This window comes from Tupaia chinensis, unplaced genomic scaffold (assembly GCF_000334495.1).
Source record: "Tupaia chinensis unplaced genomic scaffold, TupChi_1.0 Scaffold149831_1, whole genome shotgun sequence".
Lineage (NCBI taxonomy): Eukaryota > Metazoa > Chordata > Mammalia > Scandentia > Tupaiidae > Tupaia > Tupaia belangeri.
The window spans coordinates 973,534-979,877 of record NW_006209676.1 but is presented as its reverse complement, the minus strand read 5'-3'; the positions used below and the strand labels follow the sequence as shown (position 1 = coordinate 979,877).

Genomic DNA, 6,344 nt, shown 5'->3' with positions numbered 1-6,344 from the left:
CAGTTCCGTTTGAGTCTTTTGTAAAGTGTGTAATTCCTCTTTTAGATCTTGCAAGAATTTCCTCATCTCCTGGAACTCGTCAACTTCTTTCTCCTTTCTCTTTAGCAGTTCATTATCTCTCTTCTCTTCCATCTCTGTTAGCTTCAACATTATGAATGCTCTAAATTCCTTATCAGACATTTCCATGATTTTCACCGAACTGCTTGTAGATGAAGAAGAGTTACTCTTTTCCCTTGGAGGAGAGGTATTTTCTTGTTTTCCCATGTTTCTTGTGATCCAGCAGTGATTTCTTGTCATCTGATGAATGGTATGTTTCTTTCAAATTCTTGACGTTCAGTCTGAATGTTCAGTAGCAAGCAGACAGAGGTGATCTAGATTCTCTTTGCCGTTCCGTTGTGATCACTGGTGCAGCAGATTCAGTAGATATTGGGGAATATTTTAACCCTATTAGTATTTGGATGTTTAGCTACAGTGATCTTAGATCCATCTAGTTCGCAGGAGCCATGTGGAATCTTCTTCTGAAGGCCTGACCTGTCCTGTCGCTAGCTTGTTTGCTGGAGGCTGAATTATCAGTAGAAAATCTTCATTCCCTTCAAAATCTAGTTCGCAGGAGCCATGTGGAATCTTCTTCTGAAGGCCTGACCTGTCCTGTCGCTAGCTTGTTTGCTGGAGGTTGAATTATCAGAAAATCTTCATTTCTCATGTGCCCTGAAATACCTAGTTCACAGGCCTTCTTCTGGAGGCCTCGACGATGGCAGTCTTTACAGGAGTTAAAGTTCTTTGTAATATTTGCTTGTTGGAAGAACTTGAAGAGGGACAAAAAGGAGTAGGTGATGGTACGGTTAGCTGGGGCCTTGGAGATGATGAAGATATGACATTTACAAGGTGGACAGGCATCGTTGTTGAGCCACCAAGGACACTTTATGAAAACAGAATCTATAGCTTGAAAGTAGAATGTGGACCTGAATACCCAGAAGCTCCTCCATCAGTTAGATTAATATGAACAGAATAAATAGTTCCAATGGGATGGTGGATGCATGGAGCATACCAGTGTTAGCCAAATGGCAAGACTTTCACAGCAGTAAAGTTGTCCTTCAAGAGCTACGATGTCTAATGATGTCCAAAGAAAATATGAAGCTTCCACAGCCACCAGAAGGACAAACATACAACAATTCATTTTAGAGGCTCTCAAATTTGTGTTAAGTCAAATCCTTCTACTCATATAAATGTCTTGATTAAATATCACAATGCAAATACCCACACATTAAGTAAAAGAATTCCAGCTGGTAAACATGACCGGACATTGGTATGAATATATTTCATATATATACACCCATTATGTTTTCAGGTATCAAGAGGGACAATACAGCACAGTTTTTTCTCTTTTTAAGGCACTGTCATTTAAATGTAAGCCTGGAGTACTCGAAATAGAATTCAAGTTTTCAAGATGAAAGCATGGCAAGCAGTGTCTGGCGGCAGTGATGTAAGCATGTGTGTTTCTGAAAAGTAAAAAAATCTCAAGAAGGAAAAACAGAAATGGCATGCTTTATCCATCTCACTTAGTGAAAGAGCTGCAGTTGAAATGGTTTAAAGTAGCAGGTACAATGAATATTGTCACAAATTGTGTTAATTTTCGAAGTGGTGTGGGTGCTGACTACTAGTAGTATCAAAAATATGTTCAGGATTGTTTTGATACCTGTACTTATAATCAAAAATTTTTGGAGAGTGTATTAATAAATTTCTGTTCAAAGCTGTTCCTGTATGTTACGTGTAACAGACATGGTAAATATTTGTTTACAGTTTTGTTTAACAAACCAGGAATTTAAGTTGAAATGAAGTCAACAAAAAGGAAATAGATGTATAAATATGTGGTCCTGAGGTTAAAGTTAGTCTTAAAATGTGGAGCATGGAAAAATAAATAAATAAAAATAATAAAAACTCTCAGCAGAACCTGTACCCACACTCAGCCATGTTAAGTCTTATAGGTCTTGTGGCCATTGCCTCAGTATCCAAGGCCTTGTAAGGACTTAGTCCTTCAGCATCACTACTCCAAACTCAGCTCCTACCACAAGCCTGCCAGAGACTATACTGCAAACATGTCCTCTGCCAAGGATGAGCACCACCATCAGGTGCATTATGACATTAATTGTTACAATGGTGGAAGACCAGTTTGATGAAGGACTGCCATGGATTCTAGGCTCTGGAAATGCAAGGCAGGAAGACCAAGCTGGCTTGGGAGATGAACCCGGCATTGGGTGAGAACCCAGTAAGGACCATTGCTATGAATGATACAAAAGACTTGGTTAGAGGCCAGAAAGTTCTGGATTTTTGTTCACCAATAAAAATTCTTGTTGGTTCTGAAACCTTTGGCAGAATCATGAATGTCATTGTAAAAAAATCTGTTGATAAGGCAAGTCTCAAAACAAAACAATTTGCTCCTCTTTGTGCTAAAGTTCCTGAGCTCATGAAAATGAATATTGAGCAGGAAATATCAGAATGTGAATCTACTAGCTCTCTATGCCAAGAGTGGCAAAATTAGGCTTTTTGATGGTGCTGGAGTCAGCAAGACAGTACTGACCACGGAGTTAATTAACAATGTTGCCAAAGCCCATGGTCACTCTGTGTGTGCTAGTGTCACACACAGTGCTAGTGTCACACACATAATTGAATCAACTTAAAAGATGCTACCTCCAAGTTTGTGCTGATGTATAGTCAAATAAAAAAAACACTTGGTGTACCTGTCCAAGTAATTCTGGCGGATTGACCATGGCTGAATACTTCAGGGACCAAGAAGCTGACAAGGTACTGCTGTTGATTAATAACATCTTTTGCCTCACCAAGGCTGGCTCAAAGGTTTCTACCCTTTTGGACAGAACCTCTTTTGCTGTGTGCTATCAGTCTACCCTGGTCACTAATGTGGATACTATGCAAGAAGGACTCACCACTACCAAAAAAGGTCTGCCACCTCTATATAGGCTAACTATGTGCCTGCTGATGACTTGACTGATCTTGTCTCTGCCATTACCTTTCCCCATTTAGATGCTGCCACTGTTCTGTCCCATGGTATTGCAGCTGTGGATCCTCTTTTTGTCATCTCTTGCATCATGGATCCAAACATTGTTGGCAATGAGCATTATGATGTTGCCCATAGGCTGTAAAAAAAAAAAAAAATCCTGTAAGACTACAAATCCCTCCAGGACACCATTGCCACCCTGGATATGAATACATTTTCTGAGGACGATGAGCTGACTATGTCTTGTACTCAGAAAGCACAGCATTTCTTGTCTCAGCCATTCCAGGCTGCTGAGATCTTCACAGGTCATGTAGGGAAGCTGGTACTCCTAATGGAGACCATCAGAGGATTTCAGATGATTTTAGCAGGTCAGTATTACCATCTCCCAGAAGAGGACTTCATAAGGTGGGAGCCACTGAAGAGCATTTGTCGTGAGGGATCCTGTCTCTCTCTTTGCCCCTAATCCAAAAAACCCCAGATTTTCGTATGAGACACACATGACTATTTATTGACATTATTAACAGTATTTAAAGTTTCCAGTAAAATGTACACCCAAAAGAAAGAGAGAGAGAGAGCAAGAAAGAAAAAAGGAAGGAAGGAAAGAGGAAAGGAAGAGAAGGTACATAATTGAGAAGGAAAAAGAATTGAACTGTCTCTGTTTCCAGATGACATGATTGTCCATATATAAAATATGAAAGAGGGCCAGTTAGTTGTGTGGTGGCTAAGGTAGCTGTATCCCATATGGCCAACTGTGTGGTTTGAGTCCCAGACCTGACGGCTTGAAGAATGCATTGGGTATATGTGTGTACATCCATGCCGCAAATCTCAAGAGGATAATGGAGGAGAAGGGATTATGGCATGGCCATCCCTTCTGGAGGGGTGCTTTCTCACTTTCCTCTCCCTTCTCTCTGGCAAGTGCACATACCTTATAGCAAAATTAAAAATTAATTAATTAATTAAATAAAATCTGAAAGAATAAGGGGCCAGTCAATGATGTGGTGGCTAAGACAGATGGCTCCCACGTGGTTAACTGCACGGTTTGATCATACCAGGCAGCTCAAAAAGTGCACAGGGCATGCGTGTGTGTGTGCATGTCCAAAATCCAGAAAGGAGGGAAAAATATAGGAGAAGGGATTGCAGGGTGACCATACTTCGTGTGAAGTGCTTGCTCTCTCTCTCTCTCTCTCTCTTTAGCTAATGCATATGACCTCTGGCAAATCAGTAAAAATAAATAAATAAATAAATAACAATAACAGACAAATAAACTAAAGCCAAAGAAACAAAAACAAACAAGCAAGCAAAACTCCTGGAAGTAATAAGCAATTAGAAAAAACTTGTAGGATACAAAGGTAATATACAAAAGTCAATTACTTTCTCATATACCAACAATGAGCAAACATAATTAGAGATTAAAACTACACTGGGCCAGCAAATGACATGGTGGTTAAGGTGATGGGTCTCGCATGGCTGACTGGGCTAATAGCATGGTTCAGGTCCTGGACCCGGCAGCTTGGAAAACACAATGGGAACATGTGCATGCATGCCCAAAATCCCAAGAGGACAATAGAGAAGGGATAGTGGTGTGGTCATCTCACTAGGGGGTGATTTCTCACTTTGTCTATGTGTCTCTCATGAGTGCATGCATCCTATGGAAAAAATCTAAAAAAAATTTTTTTTAAATCATAATACCATTTACATTAGCTCCTAAAAAGGAACAAAGAAGGATTAGGTATGAATTCAACAAAATATGTATAAGGTTTATATGAGGAAAACTACAAAACTTTATGGAACTAAATCAACGAAGAATGAAATAATGAAGTTATACCATGTTCGCAGATAGGAAAACTCAATATCATCAAGACTTCATTTCTTCCTGACTTGATTCATAGATTCAACACCATTAACAGTCAAACTGCATTGGTCTGAGAAGTATTTCATGTTAGTAAAGTCTTTTTACAAGCAAAATGAGAAATAGTGATTGACTGGTTAAAAAAATAATTGGAACAATAATAATAATGATCGAGCAAAACAATAAAAAGATATTGAATAATGAAGTGGGGGTTTTAATGTCTCTGTATTCACTGACATGCATGGCATTCCCTATGGAAAAAGAAATGTAATACACTGTAAAGTTATATGCGATTCAATGTAATATAAACAAGATTGTGATGATAATAAATAATTTTTTTTTAAATCTCATGTTACTTTTGAGGATTTTTTTTTTTGAGAGGTTTTTGCTATAGGGCACGTGTGCTTGCCAGAGAGACAAAGAGAGACAGAGAGACAGAAAGCAAGAAATCACCCCCCAGGGGGGAATGGCCACACCATAATACCTTCTCCTCCATTCTCCTCTCGAGATCTTGGGCATGCACGCACACACACCCAGTGTGAGTTTAAGCCACTGGGTCCGAGACTCAAACCGCGGTTGACTACATGGGAGTCCAGCAACATAGCCATTACGCTAACTGCTGGTCCCCAGAAGTTTTTAATTTTTTTTTTCTGAGATGATTAATTATAATTTACAGAATGTTTACAAATTTATAGTTACAAATTTATTTTAAAAAGACAAATTCACAACTGTAAGAAGTTTCCCTCCACATGAGATTATAAGCTATACAAATCTGTGATTTAAAATTTAAAAAAAAAAAAAAATGAAGGGCAGCAGGTGGTATGGAGGTTCAGGCTCTGGGTCCCACATGGCTGACAGTGAGGTTAGAATCCCAAACCCAGTGACTTTAAAAATGCTGGGCATGTGTGCGTACAATGCCCCAAATCCCAAGAGAAATGGTGGAGAAGGTGCGGTGTGGCTATGACCCCAGGGGTGATTTCTCACTTCTTTTCTTTCCAGAAGTGCACACACCCTATAGCAATTGAAAAAAAGGGAAAGTGATGATAAGTTACACTTAACAGTGTAAGTATAATAATAATAGTACTAAGTTTTTATATTTAAATTACCCTAGAAGCTGTTTTGCGTGAACAGTATTAAACCTTTCCTTTGTTTATGTGTCTGGCTGAGAATGGAAGAAGGGACCAAAGCATAAAGTGACTGAAAATTCTTCAGAGTTTCTTTTGACCACTTGTAGAGTGTAAGGTTTTTTTTCCCCTAGAGTTAGAGTTCAAAGACAAGATAAAGTCCCGTTTGAAATCAGAACCTATCCGCTGATCTGCTAGCTACAGCTCAAATATTGCCATAAACCTTTGATGGAGGATTTCCTAGGATGAGGTTGCAAATGGTAGTTCTTGCCATCTTGATGTTTTGGAAAGAGCCAAGGATGTGAACTTTCACATCAGCCAAAACTATCCGTGGCCGAGTCACGTTCTTTATGTGGAA

The 6,344-nt window shown here is 39.2% G+C and overlaps 2 pseudogenes; both read left to right on the top strand.

Annotated features, from left to right (window-relative positions):
- The window catches only part of LOC106734213 (ATP synthase subunit beta, mitochondrial pseudogene), a 37,908-nt pseudogene extending 34,283 nt beyond the window's left edge, over positions 1 to 3,625 (top strand).
- LOC102498121 (ubiquitin-conjugating enzyme E2 variant 2 pseudogene) lies at positions 732 to 1,396 on the top strand (annotated as a pseudogene).
- Positions 3,626 to 6,344: the final 2,719 nt, after the last annotated feature.